The 20,700-nt window shown below is 42.2% G+C and overlaps 1 long non-coding RNA gene across 1 annotated transcript in view; it reads right to left on the bottom strand.

Moving 5' to 3' along the window:
• LOC108449604 overlaps window positions 1-14,362 on the bottom strand; it is a 20,982-nt gene extending 6,620 nt beyond the window's left edge. The window contains exon 1 of the long non-coding RNA XR_001865833.1: window positions 14,328-14,362. This is a non-coding gene — a long non-coding RNA (uncharacterized LOC108449604). The remainder of the gene's footprint in view (window positions 1-14,327) is intronic.
• Between the last annotated feature and the right edge of the window lie 6,338 nt (window positions 14,363-20,700).

Genomic DNA, 20,700 nt, shown 5'->3' with positions numbered 1-20,700 from the left:
AAGTGAGGTTCTGTGGCTGCTCTGTCTTCTGACAGAAGACACTCCAGCTTCACAGTTAGCAGCACACAAGGGCAGGGGAAGTATGACCAGAATTTACATTTGTCCACCTCGAATTCTTGGCACAGGTGATCAGGTACTTGATTACACTTGGAGGTGGCTTCAGTGCCTGTCTCCAGCAAGGTCTCAGCTCGTGCTTTTGAAGCTGGAGACTTTTGGTGAGCTAACAGCAGCACAGTTGCCTCCTGGGATTCTGTTGGGATGGATGACAGAATTTAAGACAGGCAAACAGATCCCTCAAGATATAGCTCCTGTATCTCAGGAACTAGCATCCCAAGCAGACAAAGCTTTCCATGAGAGGAGGTAGTTAAAAAAGTGGAGGGCTGTGTTGATATCACAGCAGGGGGTTGTGCACGGACATTGCAGCTTTAGGCCATGCAACTGAAATTGATCTTAATGTTTTTTTTACATGGTGAAGCATAACTGGTTCTGATAGAGTTGTTGCCTATTAAATAGGGAAAAAGTGAACAGGCAAAACCATCTTGGAGCATATCTGTGATGCCTTAGGTTTTAACTTTTATATTTTTCAAATCCTGTGCTGCCTAGTGTGTAACTCTGAAGTTTCTTGTAGCCTGTTAACTTCTGCTCTCTCATGCTAGGTAGACATAACAAAGCCTCTCCCGGCCTGCTCTCCAAGGACACTCAGACTGTCCTAGGCCCAAAATGTGTAAACCAAAAGCCTTTGAAAGGGGGGGCAAGTTGAGGGGAAATTACATCATTAAACTGAAGTTTTAACTGGAGAATTAACCCTGCTATGCAAATGAAACAAACCTATAAAAGTGTGAAGAATTCGTGACCTGTCATCCATCTTGGGGTCCATCTTGGCAGTAGACTCTGGCTCCAGTAGTTTCTTGGCAGTAGACTCTCTGGCTCTACTTTTGAAGGCCTTTCAAATAAATACCTACTTTTAATCCCTTGCTCCTGTCTACTCTCTGTTTCTAGGAGGCCTTTTAAGGCATCCTCTGTAGTTCAGGATACCATTAAATAAAGAAAAAGCAAAAGGCTTTTCTGTCCATTTTCAGTTCCATTAATAGCAGTTAAGCTGCCTTCTGAGGCCCTGAGGCCTCTGAGAAGAAAATGTTGCTGTCTCCTTTCTGCAGGCTAGGATCCAAAAGCCACAGAGATAAGCTGACTTGGGGGTGTCACACAATTGTCATTAAGCATGAGTCATGAAAGGACCTGCAGGTGTCTGACTTTCATCTCTCTGCACTGCTCAGGTCTGACTCTCATTTCTCTGCACTGCTTAATAGAAAATTCCTCCATTTATTCAGAAAATACATAGAGTAACTGACACCAGCACATGATTTATTTCATCTCCTATTTGTAGCAAAATTAATCTGTATACAAGAACTCATGGGACAATGTCTCCTCATGTGTAAGATTTCATAGTGGAAAATAGGTTTCCAACATATTTTCCTGATCACTTGCCACTAAAGGCTTGGCTGATCACTTACTCTCTACTTGCTTTCTTGTTTCCTACTGCCTGACTCTGAGGTTCTTACACCACTAATCAGGAAAGAAGACTGTGCTGACAAAATTTCAGGCTTTCTGGCTAAAGTGTTGGTGGATTACCCTAAGCTAATATACATAACGAGTCAACCTGAATTCTTCTTGGGATGTAGGTGATGTAAAAGGGACCTGCAGCATTAAGCAATATTTAAAGCCCACCAATTGCATTCCTCTTTGCTTTCATTTGATCTCGTCACTTTACTTTTCTGTGCCTTCAAAAGCATGGGAACTATTCTGAACTCTCTTCTTTCTGTTTTGGAGTTTTTTTAATGTGACAGATTATTCCTGGCTTGACATCAGGTGCCCACCAAAGTAGCTCAGTCATTCCCCTCCTCAGCTGGACAAGGGACAGAAAAATAAGGCAAAAGGCTCACAGGTGCAGATAAGGACAGGAAGAGACAACTGACCAGTTACTGTCATGGGCAAAACAGACTTGACTTGGGGTAATTAGTCTAATTTATTACCAATCAAATCAAAGCAGGATAATGGGAAATAGAAGAAAATCTTAAAACACTTTCTCCCCAGCCCTCTCTTCTTCCATGGGCTCAATTTCACTATGATTTTCTCTACCTCCTCCCTGCCAGCAGCACCTGGGGGCAGGGAGCAGGGACTGAGGTCAGTTCGTCACATGCTGCTTCTGCCACTCCTTCCTTCTCTGGAGGACTCCTCACACTCCTTCCCTGCTCCCGTGTGGGGTCTCTCCCAATGGACAGTCCTGCAGTTCTTCACAAAGTGCTCCAGTGTGGATCCCTTCCATGGGGTGCACTCCTTCAGGAACAGGCTGCTCCAGTGAGGATCCCCTACTGAGTCATAAATCTTGCCAGCAAACCTGCTCCAGCGTGGGCTCCTCTCTCCACAGGGCCACAGAAGAAGGAAACCGGTAGTGAAATGCATCACAGCATTACAAGCTAGCAACAGAAATATTTTAACCCTTTGCCCATTTCTGTCTTTCCACTATTTACTGAGTCTGATGGGCTTATATCCTTTGTGTGAAGCTGTAACTCCTCATCCTCTTAGTAACTTTTGGGAGCTCCTCAGATATTCATAAGTCCACAGGTCCTGGAAGACCATGATTAGCCTCCAGGTACTAAATACTTATATTATCACATAAAAACAAACTCACATAATCTGTGTGCCCTCCTACTGATTGCCTGAACTGACTTCTACAGTGAAATGAGAAGACAAAATTCTGTGGCTGCTGTCTTTTCCACAGCATGACAAATATACAGTGAAATAGCAACACAGGGGCAGATATCAATAATATTACGGATAAAGGGACACAGCAAGTGGTGAGGGGTCCATGTACAGGGGTGATCCTTATTCCTTTTATATGGCAGCTGTGTTTTCCCCAGGGTGGCCCACACTGCCTCCAACCAGTACTTCTGAAACATGGTGGGAGGTAAAAATTTCCCTCCTGAGATGATAATTTACTGTGCCACCGGTAGAGGCTCACAAATTGCCAGAATGGTGCCCTCATTTTTAGCAGCATCAGTGAAAGGAGGCAATATGAAAGCTCATAAAATGTTTCCATCCATTTTTGGTAGTGGCTGAACAACAAAGAGTGAGCATTCTCACATTAAACATTTTGTTCAATATTTAAACATCAAGGCCTAAATTTTTAACATGGTGCAGAAAGCTTCAGCTGTGTGCCTCCCATGAAAAGTAATAGGAGGCATGGAGCTAAATCCCACCACACCACATTTAACATTTATCCCTAAAGGGTTCTTCTGCTGCTGAAGAGATTTGAGCACATTGCACTTGCTAAGGCTTTTGGAGGCATTCCAATATCACCTAGCTGATTATGTGGTTTGCAAAGAGCACATTAACTTTATGCCTTGCAGTGCATATGGAGGGGAGGGGGAAGCAAAATAGTTGTGCTAGGCTTCAGGCAACAAAAGATGTTTGTAAGATTTAAAAGAATATCAGATATTTTAGTTAATGAATCCAGCCTAAATAATTTAATATACTAATCTGACACAGCTAGATAAAAGAACTAACAGAGCCCACTTATTTACCATCCCGTATTTTCAGATCTCGGCTGCAAAACATGTTTCTATTTATGCTATTTTTATTTAAGCTTCCCCTTGTGCCTATGCAACCTCAGTCTTCAGGTTTTCATCAAATCTCTGAAATGCAATGGCAGACTTGTTTCATGATAGAATGTTTGAGTCAGTTGCAAAAAGCTTCTTGATTCCCACTCTTATCTGGGGAAAGCTGTGCTGGTTTTGTATCCAACACGGTGTACTATACTTCCTGAACAGTGCAATTCACTTGGGGGGAGGAAAGCCTACACCCATTGCTGTCCCTCAGATACTATACACAGCTGGGATAGAGAGAAAGAAGGCTGGTGCCCTTCATGATGCCTCTGCACCCTGTGATGCAAAGCTGGGAATGGAGCAGTGGTTTGAGGATGCAGGAGAGCACAGAGCAAGGGACAGGATTGCCCCAGGAGCATTGGGGTTTGGTGGGAGGTCAGTTTGCTGCTGTCCCAGTATGTAGACTGCGGGTTCTCCCACTCATTCTTTTGTCCTACAGATACACAGTGTGAGAAGTGTTTCTACCACATACTCCCTATCCTGTGCTTTCCTTCCCAAAACTGCTGAGTGAATAACCTTCATGATCATGGGATGCTTCCCTGGGCAGCATGCTTCCCATGCTTCCCTCATGTATAAGCTCACAGTATGGACTATTTACAAGTCTGGTGTTAAAGCTGCATTCAGCAGAGGAGGCATGGCCCATTGCCTTAGACTGTGAAAGATCCCATGGGAAGCCTTGCCCAGCTTCTCTTTCCTTGGAAGTAATCTTGTTTCACACAATTATTGGCCTGTGCTTTCGAGACCGGTCCCAGAAGGAATCAGATGATACTTTCAGACTTGTGAAGAAAACTTTACTGGGCTACAGCTGATAAATGAGATGTAGTAATTAAAATAGTAGATGGACTACTATCTAGAAACTAGCTGAGCTAGTAATTTATCAGTTGAGAGATTCAGGAATTAAAAATTTCCATAATCTGATTAGGGTTATCTGTGGATTGTTAAGTAACAATTAAAGGAAACTCTGAGATAGACTTTATAATTACAATAAATTTTCAGTATAAAAATATAAAAGTAAAAACATTGAGGCATGTGGCAAATTGGGAGAGGGCATTTAGTGGATCTACTTACCACAGAGTATCTAACCAGAATATTTCAGGGTAAAGATACTTTATGTTTATAGTGTTCTAAGACATATGAGATAATGAGTATATGATTCCTATGTGACCCTAAAAATGAGCCATTTTAAATGGAAGTAAAATTTTTCATAAATAAATATACTAGTAAGTTGTCCTGTTGAAGGGTCCAACCCACATTGCCAGGGAAGTACACTGGGTGATTTTTGCATACAAAAGAGTCTGTTGGGCTTGTCCCTCAGTGCAGGGTGGTTACATGAGGACAAAGTGGGAAGCGGAGGGCTGATCCCACATGGATGTTCCAGAAGAAGACTTCCTTCCTTCCTTCCTCCCTCCTGACTTATCTCCAAAGGTTAGCTATGCCTCCAAGCCAGGTCAGCCTCTTCATCATTAGGTGGAGCCAAGAGACTACTAAGACATACCACTAATCTTTCAGTCTGACTTTATTATGTACAGAAGCTGATAAAATAATATTATCATTATCTTCAGCGGCAATGCTTGCAGCAACGAATCAAAAGGAGTATGAGCTACAGTCTTCTGCTATGGTAGAGACTTGATATGGGATCTGTCAAATAATGAATAAAAAGCAGTGGGAATCAGATTAAACCTCTGCAGCTGCAATTTTTTAATCACTGCTCATAACACGCTTTATTTCATTTTGCATATGGTGTTCCTTACATGCTCCCCTTAGCAACTGGCAGTAGGAACAGGATAGGGTCCTGTATATCCTACTGTGTTAGAGCGTTACTGAGCATTTGTAGGTACATTTGTGATTTGTGAGAGCACCACTTCATTTTGGGGAAACACAATGAACAGCATCCCTGAAGAACTCTACAGGAACCTGTATGAAGGCAGAAAAGGGTGTGCTGCTGTGGAGGATGGGCTAGCTGAAGCTGGAATGCTTTTATGGAGGATATTGCCAAACTTTCACTGTTCTACAGTCGCCTCCCTGCAATACCCAAAGGCTGAGGAATAATAATGGAGTGAAAAAAAACCAAACAATGCAAAAGCTGTCTCTGAAAAAAAATATGCATGTGGGAAACTGGAGGGAAAAATCCCCCATTAAGCCCACTATTTAATTATTTATCTGAATTTTAATTGTTGTGGTTGGATCGAGTCTATTGGCTCAGCCATGTGCACTGAAAGTTGTTTGCTGAATGCCCTCAAAAGTGCTCTGCAGAAGTGGTCATGATACATTGCAAATCCTCCTTTGCTCCAGTCTTGTTCTGCACAGGAAATAAGTTGCTGCATTTCTGTCTGGCACGTGGCATTTCACAGGGGTGGGTGGAAAACAACTACAAAATGGAAAACTGTTATTTTTGAAACCACAGGCTGCAAAAATGACCTTATAAAATGAGGTTCCTTCTGGTCTCATGAAGTCAGAACTAAAAGAAATTTTAAAAGGTCTTATATAGTGGTATGCAGCTAAAAAACCTATTTTTTACTATTAATTAGCATTTTTTACCTTCAGCTAAAATCAAACACATAATCAATCTGTTGAGAATAATGTCATTTCCTCTGCAAATCAAAAAGGTGCGACCTATGTGAGAACGTTCTTGGAAAGAAAGACACCAGAAACGGAAGGATAGCAGAAATTTAGATAGATGGTTACTCTCAGCCACATTTTATTTTATAAGGTGGTGTTCTCTACAAAGGAGATGTGATAGTCTTGTCAGACAGGTAGGCCTTCAAACATAAGGGAGGAAGCAGCCCTGACATGTGATGAAGGCCTGTTGACCAAAAGTAGAACATCAGTCGGAGCTGGCAGCAAAAATTAGGAAAACCTCTAGTTGCAATATCTTAAGGTTGCTGGTTGGACATGTAGGAAATTATATTAGAAAGGCAACGAACAATTCAACCCTTAAGGGAATAAGGAGACTGCAAATTTAAAACGTAATTTGGTCATAAGCTTGTTCCTTGGGCTCTGTAACTATATAATAAAATTTAGTGCTCATTTTAAACCAGATTCTTGTTTGTTTGTTTGTTTTACATGAGTTTTTAACAATAAATCATCACAACTTTTATCTAAAACAATAAAAGTGGTACTCCTGCAATCACCTGCTAGAATTGCCATCCAATTTCAATTTCTTATTTTGCTAAAGATGTTTACATTGACTGCAATAACTTGTTATTGCCACCAAGTGTAAATACTTTAGAGTACTTTTTGCCTCTATGTCACTTGAGAAAAATCACAAAAATATTTAGCTGGAAAGACCTCAATACTAAAATCGGAGCAAGTGAACCCAGACTGTCCCTGGCAAGCAGTACTGTAGGAGCAAATACAGAATGTGATCAAAGCTGTGCTGAACATAATGATAGAAGATAAGATGTTGCTCTGGTGAGGGGTTACACTTTGGCCAGCTCATGTGAAACACATTTTTATCTCTATATAGCTGGCAAAAGAGTAAGCTCTTTGTTAACTCCAGCACTTACCCCCTCCAGCTGATCGCAATGAACATCTGGTAGATTCATTTCCCATGAAAATGCAAAAAGTTTATCTTGAAATGTTTTATTTCTCATTGTTTCTCAGCTTGTGCAAGATGATTTAGCTCAGTAATTATATTTGCATCTGTTTTTATTGCATTTGAGGCATCATTATCTGAGTCAAGATAGTGAATTAAAGTGCTTGTTACCAAAAGTTAATATCCTGAATTTCACTTTGCATAAAACATGAATTTACATTAGGTTTTCAAGGTGTGCATCTTCTGGATAAAGCTACCATTCCTTCATGAGAAAATACATGAGTGTACTACCTGTGTGTGATGTGTGAGAACTTCTATGATGTTGCATAAGGCATTGCCTTCATAAAATAATGAGGGGAAAACTGACTCTGTTTCTTCTGAAGATGTAGCAATGTCAATCACAGTTATCTTGATTAGTTTGCAAGAAGTATAATTGCTGTTCAAGTGTAATGTCCCCACTGATTGCTGACTATGTAAATGTGAGGGTTGATAAAACACCCTGGCAGCACGGTCCTTAAATCTCTGCAGTTTTTCTGGAATTTTAAGAAGGTATATGGGCATGGTTGGTAAGCAGAGGTATTGAAGCAAGTTATTCAGCTGTCATGATGCACTTCTAGCACCTTATGCAAGGTAACCAAAACATTATTAAAAGACAGATTGGTAAATCCCACCCTGTGTGGGCTGAGGGAGCAACCCACACTCATTGATTTGCAAGGATTGGACCGTGGATCTTTCTTCTTTGCATGGGTCAAAACTGACCTTGTAAAAGGTCAGAGGGAGCTGTCCAAGGGCCAGAACTGTAGAATGTATATTAGAGGTTGGTCCTGTGAGTAAGGCAACAAACTCCTCAGGCCTCAGGTCTCTTGTGACTTTTAACAAATCTTCTGTGATCCTTCTCAAATGAGGTTTTTCATACTTTAGCACTCCTGAAGTAATACAGATGTACCAGTAGTCTTCTGTTTACAGTAAAACTGATGCATGGCCTCAGAAGGACAAAAGTTAAAGGTGATTAAATTTCATCTGGGGGTTCATATCCTGTTGTTAATGAAGAACTTCCCTCCTTAGTTTTGCAGGCTGAAGTCTCAAGTCTCCCTTTAACATACCTGTACAGATTATTTTCCTTTGTTGAGGGTTTTCCAGATGTCACAAACTAAAAATCCTCCCACCCCTGGGCATGACCTGATTAATTTTAGTTTGAGGTTATTTTTAAGCCTCATTTTACACTGCTTCTTGTTAGTGGTAACAATTCATTATGATGACAAAGGTTAATAGAGAGGAACCTTTTTCCATCAGCCGTGAGAGATGATCTTTAATTTTCTGTATAGAACCCTTATAAAAAATTTGCATTTTCCTTGAATGGCAGACATCATATTAATAACAATTAAAAAAAAGGAGTTTCTGAAGAGAAGTACATTAATATCAGCATCAATGTTAGCTAGAGAATTAAACAAAAAATTTGCTTAGTGAAAAGCAAAGCAGAAAGATAATGAATGGTTATACCTTGAAAAGTAAAAGTAGGATTTTATCAGTATGTTTTATAGATGCCATTAAAGAATAAGAGAAGGTAGAATGAATTTGTAAGATCTTTTGTACGGACACTTAGTACTGAAATGACCAGCTCTCTGCAAAGGATGGAGCCAGACCTCTGACCTTGCAGATGTTCTTGCACAGAAGAGCTGATCTCCCATCCAGGATTCTAGTTCTGATTTGCATTTACATTTCCAACAACTTTATACAACGCCTACTGTCCCCAAAAGCCAGGATGGTGTCTATGGGGGGATTTATCTCACTTAGATCTAGGTGTTTATAGTATAGACTCCTATCTGGGACCATGAGACCCCTTTGTAATCAGGAGAGATCTGTTAGGTAGAGTTAAAGGAGTGTGGGATGTGATTGTCTTACTGCAAGGTAGGCGGCCACATTTGGCCAGCTGGGTCACAAACCAGACTCCACTGAGTCACCATTGACTACAAGGGCATTTAAGCAGCTGGTCAAGAGAGCACTTCACTGTGCTCTCCCCACCCTTAGCTTTTTGTGCCCACTTACCTCATTATTCTGGAGGTTTGGTGTTTTGGTCAAGCAGACCTGCATCATGACACGCAAGGCCTGACATAAAGTCCAGAAGTCCTCAAGTAGAATTAATTTCAATTGCTTACTTGTGGGATTAAAAACTCTCACAGTCAATTATTACCAGTGTTGCCATTTGTATTGAATATGCCAACGTAAACAATTGTTTAAACAATGCTAAATTAATCACAATTGCTTTGTATCTTGTTGGGGCTTATTGAAGAGACAGAAAGGCTCCAGCTGGTTTTAATGAGCTGCGGGAGAAGCCTTGTGCTGACAGGAGAATCATGGTATGTATCTCTGCCATGGGAAGCCTTCTGTTGAAATAAAATTGGGTCCTTTTCAGGGACAATTACTGATGTATCTCTCCAGAAAATGTCTGTTGTACCAGTCCTGTGAAACACACATCCTAGTGGGATAGTTCAGATCTCATGAGAAAGTCTTCCTAAACTTGAGGTGCACAAATAGGAATTTTTGTGTTCTAAAGATATCTAAAGACGTATATGCCAATTTATGCAGAAACTCCTTGCACTGGAAAGAGGAGACATACAGACTTTGTGCAAGGCTGGATGAGTTCCCTGTGAATATCTGCTGCGGGCTGGTCCTGAGCAGATGACAGTGCATGTCTGATACATTTTTAGGAAAGTGCTATTTTTGCTTATGTTTCCCATGCAACAACAGAATAAAGAATAAGAATATATGAGAATAAAATATAAGAATAAAATGTAACTGGTCAAGATTGTGAGAAGATACTGTTTAGTAGTTTGGAAGCACCTCCTGAATGTAAAATGGACGTTTAGACATCCCTAACTTTTTAATTCAACCAGTGGCTCATTCTTCCAATAAACCTACGTCTCAAGGCAGTGATTTCAATGTTAACGACATTTCTCCTAATTAAAACAGGTGACTGAATTAGGGGTCTATTACACAGATCATTTCCTGTTCTAAGAGTGGTAGATGTATAACTGTGCTGCTGTTCTTCAAGCATCTAACTACAGTTTTGGGATATTTTTTCCCACTCACAGAACGGGGCAAAGATTTGTGCAGCCTCCTATTCCTGTGAATAAATAGGTTATCTGCTATCTGAAAGTCTAAATCTCTCACAGCCTAAATTTCCTTAAGCATAAAGACAATTAAAAGCATAGAAGAATTATCTCCCAAAACTAATTAGGCCTTCTTACCCAAGCTTTTAAACCCTCCAGTTTGGAGCTTGTAGGAGATCTTGAGGCAGAGGCATCTGCTAGGTCTGGGCAGCCATTAATGTGCAGCCTTGTGGCCCAGGTGATGCAGACACAGCTAGAAAGTAATAGCCTGGAACCTATACTCACTTTTTCATAGTGGGCTGACACTGAGGTGTCCTGGCATGATGCAACAGTGAGTGAAGGTCTGGGGAGAACCGAATCCCAGGGGCACCTGAGGCCAGCCAGCACCTTGTGTGACTGCTGAGATGTGAGCACTCAGCTCCTCAGGTGTACCACACTTCTGAGAGCTATGAATCACCTGTCACCCACCAAAAGGTTAAGGAGTCTTCTAGAGCTCCTCAGCATCAGAAAAGGAGCCATTGTGCTACTTTGCTGAATGGTGTCTCTCAGAGCCATGGCTGCCTTCGGTTCCCTTGTGCTCAAATGTCCACATGCAGGGTCCAGCTGCCCCATCAGGTACTACAAAAGAGACTATTTTTTCTTCTGTCTTCCCTTGAGCTGAGACAAGTCTAAATGACAAAGAAATACATTCATTTTGGTGAATAACACCATAATTTGAAAAGCATTGGGCACTGGGGTAGCTCTGAAAATCCAAAGAATAGTGCTCAGAAGATGAAAGAAAAATGGCCCTGGTCATTGCTATCCCTTAACCTGCAAATAAAGTGGCAGGGGTGTTCTTGAATGAAGAATACTGTGTGCAGAAAAACATGGGTCATATTTTGAAAACTTGACTTTTGACAGAATTACACTGCAAAGGTTTGTCCTCTGCATCTCTCCTTAAAACCAAAACGGCTTTGGATTTCAAGGAGATATTGTCCATGGTGCGTGAATGGATTCCTACCCAAAACACAAATTCAAAATGTCTTTGTAGGCAAGTGGGCTAAAAACCACTGAAATTGCAGCATTTTTAAAGTCATGGCTAATGGTTACAGTTAGCATCAATCTTGTTTAACACCCATGTTAATGGTCTAAGAAGGCTCAGTAGGCTGATTGCTAATGTGGTCCTTAGACCATTGAATTGAAGGGAAATGTGAACACCAGTAACAACAATAAAATGACAAAAGCTGCTAGGAAGTAAAAAATTAGGTTTGGTTTAGAGGAAAATAAACAAAATGATCCATTGAAAATTATTTTTTGCTTAGGCAGTAGGTAGAGGAATATTAAAAATTAATTATACTGGTTAAAATGTAGAAACAGAAATACATCTGTGGGAGTGTTACAGGTAGAGGTGACAGGGTTTGGATCAGGAAGATGGCCCAGATGTTTTCTTCCTTTCTGTCCTGCTTTCTAGGACTCTGCAAATTTTCAACAAGCTACTGCTGAAACCTTTGGTCAACATAAACAAACTGGGCAAAGCAAGGTATTTTGGCTGAGCAGTGTCAGTCTGTGTATCCTGACCATCATTGTACACAGGACCATGCAGTCAAGACAATGAAAATTCAAAGAAAGAAAATTGAGACATTTAGAAAAATGGAGAAATTATATGTATAAATATATAGCTAGTTTAAAGACACAGATATAGATATTAGAGGAAATAAGATGCCAAATTGACATAGCTAAATAAGGTGGTGTAAGCAGGGCTGGGAGGAGTTCCAGAGCAGAGGGGCAGTGGCTCAACTGTGGCATTTCTGACATGACAGTTCACTGCTGTGCAGGTCTCTCAAACAGGGTGAGCAGCAGAGAGATAGGGTGGGAGAGTCCTCTGCACCTTTCATGAACAGCAGCTGGTGCCAAGGCCAACACCATCCTGGCTGCTACCAGTAAAAGAGTGACCAGCAGGACTGTATTTGGCACTGGTGAGCCCACATCTTGAATTCTGTGTCCAGTTTTGTGTCCCTCATGAAAAGAAAGACATAGATGTTCTGGAGCATGTCCAGAGAACGGCAATGGAGCTGGTAAATGATCTGGAGCACAAGTGTGAGGAGCTGCTGAGGGAGCTGGGCGTGTTTAGCCTGGAGAAAAGGAGGCTCACTGGAGATGTTATCACTCACTACAACTCCCTGAAAGGAGGTTGTAGCTAGGTGGGCATTGGTGTCTCAAACAAAATAATGTGGTAAATTCACAAAGTATGAATAAACAGGGCTGTCAGTACAGTCTGATAGTCAGAAATTGCTGCAGAACTGGATGTGTTGCTCATTACTGAAAATCAGCAGGTGAAATGCTAATTGGCATCACTTCCTTCTCTCATGATTTATGTTGTGTTTTGTGGGTGTTAAATATTATTGTGGGTCCAGTGAGTGGAAAACTGTGATTCGACATTGTGTTTGCCCATTTTGCCACATTCTGTATGAGGACATAAGAAAAATCATTGCAGAAAATTAGGACCTGAAGGTGTTGGTTTGTTTTTAATGTCTGAGCACAAGGTTGGTTAAGCTGTTCCTTAAATTAAACACAAGGAAAATGATACTTTATGGGCTAGAATTTCTGCAGGTGTTAATTAATGTAGCATCAGTCAATGCAACAGAGGTACGCCCATTTGCACCAATCAGTGATTTACAGAAATTTGCATTGGCTTGAAACAGCATCCTGATTTCCTTTGCACACCTTCCCCACATGTCAAAGCAATATGTATTTTTGCTCTTCATGTTTGGACTCTTTGTTAATGAGATACGTGACAGGCAGTGCATGAGTTTATAAGTGTCACTGATTTAAACAAAACAGTAGTTACTGTAGCAAATTACTGATGATTACACTTGCCTGGTTCCATCATAAGGCAGTGCCGTCTCCAGCTCTTTGTTGTTATGTGGTCAGAGGAGATAAAGGGAGCTTGGAGTTCACATGGGTGGAGAGCATCAGTGAATTGCCAGACTATTTTGCACACTGGATAGCATTCATCAGCCTTAGAAAGGCACTCACAGTTTGTTATGTCAGGCATTACATGAACAAATAGAGCATTTTTGGCCTGAGAGAATGCAAACATTATGCAGTCTGGTCAAGTGGGCAGAGTACAGGTCTCCAATTCAAAGAATGGAATTTGCTTGCCTGCTGTGTGACCTTGAATAAATTGATTTGCCTCTCAGTGCTTTAGTTATCTCATCTGTAGAATTGTGGCTATGTTTCTGATCTCTACTGAAAAATATTTTGGGATAATTTACTAGAAAAATATCCCAGTGATGCCTGCTTCATTATCTCTAGCAGAACCTACTGAGAGCACTTTAAAGTTTAGTGCCAAGCTCATAGTAGATGAATCCCTTCCATTAAAGTGATTCACCCTCTTGAACCAAGGTTCTGGCTCACAACACTTACCAATTTTGACAAGATATTTTCTATTGCTTCCTGAAAAATTAATGGGGATGTAGCTGTTCTACATTGTTCCAGCATCATGAATAAATTGCTTGCTGACTAACTTTCCCACTCCAACTACCACACGTCCTCTTCTAGGATTTACGGTCTCCCCCTTTAAACACCTTTAAAGTAATTCACTGAATTTACACAAAGAATGTTCTTTGTTTCTCCAGATGATCACAGAACCATTAACACGAAACATTTGTAGTTGTTCTGGATTTGGGAAGTCACTAAAAACTGAGATACAGCACAGTCCAACAGGAAGACTTGTGGTGATACTCTTCTCTGAAAATAGGAGGGTGCGGATGGGGATCGTTGAAAACATCCCCTCAGGTGATTTCACTATGTTTCAGGATAGCAGGATTTTATATAAGAGTCTAGTGTTTCGTCTTACTTCAGAAGTAGCTTTGAAGTACCCCAAAAAATGCACTAGTTTAATGAATCAATCATCTTGGGGGAGGGGAAGTGTTATAATCTCCCAAAACTGTTGCAGTGAACCATGACCAACCCCAGGGCCAGCCCCAAAAGCCCTGAGCATTCATAAGGCTGGGAAAAATACTTAAATCTGTGCCTTACCTTTTAGCTGCATATCTCCCTTCCCCATAACCGGCCACTTTCCCAGAGTAACCCAGGGCCAGCTCTAGGTTATTCAGCAGCTGATTGGTCTCTGCTACTCCTCCCCACCTCTCCCTCTTCTCATTTGCTGTAATCCCCTCTCCCACCCTGGTTACACTCCTTGGTTGAGGTATCATTGGTTACTGTGTGTTTTCCACGCCTGTTTGTCAGAGTACAAAAATTGCTCCACAAGCCACGTGGTTCACTGTCTCTCCTCGTGGGTTGTTCACCCTGGAATAAACTCTTTTCCCCCACAAGAGGCCCTCTGATTTATCCTGCCTCCTTCGCGCACTCAGCCATCGGGGAGCCAGGTGAACTCAAGCAGGTGCTTCACCAGCCCCCCCGCGCGCCGCGATCGGACCCCATCTGTCCCGCTCGGGGAGGCAGCAGTTTGCAGGGTACCAGGACAACGTGCTAGCTCGGGAAGGTACTGTTGCACAAAACAATCTCTTTTAGGAATGACATTTATTTCCGTAAGCACTCTCAAACAACTGATTTGGCCAACTTGTACATGGCAGCATCACCCAAAGTGACATCTGAAGGGGGTTTGTGGTGGACTTACAGGAGAGTTCTCCTTCCTCTGCTTCAGTTAATGATGACTCCAAAAGCTTTTGTTTGGTTTTGTTGTCAGACTATTGACAGGCCATGGCCAGGAAAAAAGAGATTTTGGGCATCTTCTTGAAAACTCATAGGAAGAGTTTGGAAAAGTCAGCCACTTCTTAAAAATGTGAATATCTGCCTGCTGTTTGTGGAATTCAACCTTTGTCAACTGAAAGAGATAATTTTTAACTGGAGAGGGAAAAAGATGCAGAAATAATCTCAGGGTAACATATTTGAAGTGTCTGAGTGTTGTGGTGAACCATGGCCAACCCCAGGGTCAGCTGGATCAACTGGACCAAAAGGTCCATTGGTTTGATGCCTCCACAGCCCAAAAGCCTTGAAGTCACAGGCAGCACCCAAAAGGCTGTGAAAAATATCTGTGCCTTACTATTGGCCACTGCCCTCCCCTCCCCTTATTTCTCATATTTGGTTGTCTTTCCAGAGAGTTCTATGTTCTTCGGTAGTTGATTGGCCCTTGCTACTCCCACCCCTGCCTACTCCTTCTCCCATTTGCCACAATTCCTTCTCCCCACCTTTGTAGTGCCCCCTAACTGATGTATTACTGGTTACCGCGTGTTTTCCACGCCCACTCTGTAGGGGTATAAAACCCCATGCCAGCCCCATTTACTCGGCTTCTCCGTGGTTTTCCTGTGTTCTTCAATAAACCCTCTCCCCCACAAAGAAGTTCCTCCACTTCTTTCCTGCCTCCTTTGCGCACCTTTGCCATCAGTGGGCAAGGCGAACCCAACCCAGAGCTTCGCCTGCTGTCCTGCGCTGTGATCGGCCCCGTCCTCCCCTTTGGGGCAAGCAAAAGATTGCCCGGTGCTCGGGGCAGCGTGCCAGCCGGCAACGGCACCGCGGCATCTGAGCTAATGCTGTTTTCAGTGCCTTGGTGAGAGACCATGTTTAATTGCAATGCAGTGCCTACAGAGCCCTGCAGTTGCACAGGCTTTTACAGCACTGTTTCACTGGGATGGCAGAAAGACTTTCAGGCCTCTCAGGTTTATGTCACACACTCTCTGGATATTTTCTTTGACAGTGGAGCAAGCTGGAGGCAGCCTTGGCTGCAGCTCATCTAGAGATGATTGCATTATCTGCTCTGGGCCACCCTGTATTGGATAATAACATTTGGCCATTCACAAATAAACATCACGTGGCACCATTAGTCAGAAATTAAAGATGTTAATAAACTGGTTTTGTGAAAGGAAACCTACTATGGCTATAAAATCCTCAGGTAAATTGCTATGATTTACCACCATGAAGTTACACTCTGTGTTCATGATGCCACAGGAACAAGACACCCTTAAATTGCCTGTGAGTTTTGTCATTCCTATGGACTTGACCAATCCTTGCAGCATCTAACATATGATTATTCTGGGGTTTTTTTGAGTATTTTCTATTCTTCCTTATTTTGTATAAAAAGACTCTCTGCATGAAGAAGTGGACTTTTTATTGTCATAATCATATCTGTGCAAATAAAAAAAATACGTGATTATAAACAAGGTCTTGCATAATCATCATTCATCAGCTCAAGCAGTTTTAGAAACATATAAACTTCCAAATGACCTTTCTTCAGCTTCATTTTAGAGTTAAATCTGAATTAAATTACCCTGAAGAATAGACCTCTTTTTGGAAAATCTTGGGTAAAAATGTACTTGCAAAGGTGAAAGTTATCTGTAATGTGAGATGAATGCAGACTGCAAGTGCTACTGAGAACCTCAGAACTGAGGTCAAAAGTCCAGCTCTCTTATAGACCCTTCTAGGTACTGGAAGGTGCTATAAGTTTTCCCTGGAGCCTTCTCTTCTCCAGGCTAAACTCCTCTCATAAGAGGGGTGCTCTTGCCCTGTGATCAGCTTCATGGGTCTCCTCTGGACTTGCTCCCACAGGTCCATGTCCTTCCTGTGCTGGGGACCCCAGAGCTGGACGCAGCACTCAAGGTGGGGTCTCACCACAGCAGGGTGGAGGGGCAGAATCACCTCACACAATCTGCTCCACGTTTATTTTGATGCCCAAGACACATTTGGATTTTTGGACTGCAAGTGCACATTGCCGAGTCATAACAAGCTTTTTGTCCACAAAGTGACCTTCTCTCCCATTCTAATCTTGATCCATTCTCCATCCAGCCTGTGCTTAAATGTACTTGTGCTTAAATGTAGATTTATATAATATCTGTGTATACAGTAAATATAGATATATACTTTATATATGCATATATGTATATTTTACCCCAGTTTATTAAAGGAAAGATTGTTTCATGCTGGTTTCACCTGTCCTGGATGATGCTGTTTTTCCACACATATAGTTGACATTGGGTTGTTTTACCATACAGAGACTGGCACTAACAGAAAACCTCCTCCCGTGAAGAAACTTCATGAAATAAAAAAGGCTCTTTCACAGACATCTATCTCCAGTGTAGGTGAATTTAGGTCAGGATATATTTTGGTGAATGAAGACTTTTATTTTTGATCTGAATGGGTGTGGTTTTGCTCTTCTCCCACAAGAGGGCAGCAAAGGAAAATGGTTGCCAAAACCCAGGACAAAAACATTCAAGGACGTTTAAGCATTTAAGTTTCCTACTGTGTTTAATGAGATTCTGAAAATACCATTCTGTGGGAACTAGGCGAGCTTGTAGAAAGCCACCTGGTGAGAGAAAGAGATTTTTTTTTTTCCAAAAGCTCTCCAAGCTTCCCAACCTATTGATAGCTTGATGAATTATTTGCTATTACCTTCAAATATGCTCCCCGATCATGTGATAACAGGACAGCAGCTGAGCAAGGTCTCCTGGGCTTCAGCATCCTCATCTCTAGTGTTTATTGCTCTATTAGCTCAGAATTTAAGTGTTTTACCTGAAATCCCTCCTTCCCTTTCTAAACCACGCTTTGCCTGCGGAAGTGCTGACACAAACGAGAATGGCTACACTTGAAGAATGACCTTGTGACAACGAAACTATCTCGCTCTGGGATATTTTATCCCAAAATCCAACCTAAGTAATAAAGGAATTCTGACTGGGTGTGTGGGGGTGGGGGGGAGTGGGGGTTTGGGGTGTGGTTTTTGGCAGCTTTACCCAGAGCTATTCAAGCAGGAGTCAGGGTGTTATAGCTGGTTCGAGTTGCCGGGGGAGTGTCTGTGAGCCACAGTGCCTGTGCTGAATGCAAATAGAGGTTTAATCAAAGTGGTTCTGTGCAGCAAGCTGCATTTTCATTCACGTGTTCTGCAGTCCTTGCAAGCAACCAGGGCACCAGCATGTTAATTACCTTTAAAATATACAGGAGATTTTCCCCCATTTTAAATGTTTCAGCTTCTAAATAAATGACAAACAGAAAGTAGAGGGGAAAAAACCCAAAAACTGAAAAAAACCCCAACAAAAATTAGCATAGGAAAGTGAAGGCATCTTTCCAAGGGATGTATTAGAGCTTGGATGTGGACCCAATTCTCAGTCGTTTTGTAGCCTCAGGGTTGTGGTGTTTTCTGCTACCACTGCTGCCATATTGTACCTAACAGAAAGTGTGCTCTGGGTGACACTAGAACACAAGTGAGAGGGACAGGGACACAGGAACAGGTTTGTTCATTCCAAGCAGGATCTTACTCCATGTTGGTGTCTTCCAGTGAATGCAGTAGAATGAGAGGTGAATTGCAGCAAGCCACAAGTGCAGCCAAAACTGTTGCAGTTTAGCTGAGGCTGAGGATGGAGAGAAACTATCCCCTTTTAAAATGATGTCCCAAGGCTACTAGGTCTGGGCGCAAGACCCGGTCATCCCTCCACCATGTGCCTGATTGCCAGAAAACAAACCCTGAGCATCTGCCCAAAGGGAAGCACCAACATGCTCCAACCTGCTACACAGATGGAGAAGTGGACTGTCCCCACTGACATCTGAGGTGGATGTGGCCATACAGAGCTGCTGTCTTAACTGGGACAACCTTGGCTGCCTGGAAGGTTGCTCTAAAAAAGGTTGCTACCCCTGTGTGCCTCTGTCCCCACCTTTTATTTTTTTCTGCAGAGTGACCTATTTCGTTTTTCCTAGTGAAGGTGTCATCTTCAGATTCAAACTAAAAGTGCTAACTAAGCACTCAAACTAAAAGTGATAACTGACCCGTGTGCCCTGTCTGCTGCTGCTCATAGACTGATGCAGTCCAGCATTCACTGCAGAGCATCTCACTTTGTGCAGAGCATCTCACTTCTTGCATCTCTATGAGCAGCAGGCTGGGTCTTGTCTGGGACCTGCCTGCAGCTGTGGAAGCTTCCTCAGCACATCTGCCTGACACCAGGGCACCACATCGCTCTGTGGTCTTTGGGTCATGCTTCTGCTATGGCTGTTTAGGGTGAGGGGCATGGTCCTGTCCCTTCAGGGCTGCAAGAATCAACTCTATATCTATTCCAGGGCAGGAAAGCTCTGGCCCAGCCCTAGTTAAGACCAAGAATCAATCCCATGTGGGATGCAATTATGAACACAGTGTAACACTTTAAAGCAAGGGAAAATGAAATATTTTTTGTGTTAGACTGAATATCTAATACAGTAAGTACCATTCAGCCCTCCAGAGCTCTAGCAGATGGAAGAACTGGGAGTGGATTTTTAAGCCAATGAGCATCTCTCCAAGTAGAATGCCACTCTCCGTTCTGAGTTGGAAGAATAATGAAAGAATCAATCAAATCCTCTCACAGTGACAGAAAACAGACAAAAATCCATGAGTCTCTTTTGAGACTCTAAGAAGATTAAACTCCTCAGACAGGAACTCTTCTATAAGGGTTTGTTTGTGGTGAGAAAAAAAAGTTTGATAGATGTGTATGGTCAGTTCAAAACAGCAGCCTTAAAACCTTTGTGTTGTCCGAAGTGAAACAACCCTGTCCTTTAGATCTGTGTTAGGATCAACAACCTGAAATGCAATTTTGACTCTGATACAAACAAGCCAAGAAGCATCAGACAAAATCCCTTTGGTGCTTAGAGCTCTTCACTTCCTTCCATATTCAGCCCATTTGTTTCTTTGGTAGCAAACTCCTCAAGGCTGCCATTATAGACACACTTACAAAAGCAGTTAATAAGTGATTAATGCAACCTGACACCACTCAGGAAGCCTTGTGTAGTCCCACGATGCTCAATCTGTGTGCAGTGATGAGTTGAGGAGAACCAAGGAGGCTCCCCTTCCTTCAGTGATGCCTTCTGATGTACCAGCACCCCACACAAGTCCGTAGTAGTGCAAAAGCACTGCTGAATTATTCCCCTCATCCACAGTGTAACTGCACCTGGACCTGCATCTGATAACATTTGCAGGGGTACTGAAGAGATAACAAACTCGTTTTACACAGTGTGGAGTGGGGTTCCAATTTTGCCTAGAGAGCATTACAAATCAAGGAGCATCTGGTGTAATACAAAAGTACAAGTAGCATGAATGAGGCATTTCCTTGTATTTTGCTCATGAAGGATAATGTTTTGGAGAATATAAGGCATAGGGTAGAATTTTCAGTATTTTCTGGGCTGGGTCTCAGGCTATGTTCTCCTGATCACAGACAACAAAAATCCTGTTACAGTGCGGATTCTGTAACATGCGTATCAAACAAGAAGGCCCGTGGAAAAGAAATATATATGGACTGATTCTTGATAGAGGTTTCAGAGAGATGTTTATTTCTCCAGCCGCATGGCCGGGATCTGCCGAGGAACTGCTCAATCACGGGACCCGAGAGTCCTTGCCCGCGAGGGGAACACAAAACAACCAATGGGGAACGAGGCTGAGCAGGAG

Source organism: Corvus brachyrhynchos, unplaced genomic scaffold (genome assembly GCF_000691975.1).
Source record: "Corvus brachyrhynchos isolate BGI_N302 unplaced genomic scaffold, ASM69197v1 scaffold28, whole genome shotgun sequence".
In the NCBI taxonomy this organism is placed as follows: domain Eukaryota; kingdom Metazoa; phylum Chordata; class Aves; order Passeriformes; family Corvidae; genus Corvus; species Corvus brachyrhynchos.
Note: the sequence above shows the minus strand (reverse complement) of the source record. Positions and strands in the feature narration are given on the sequence as shown.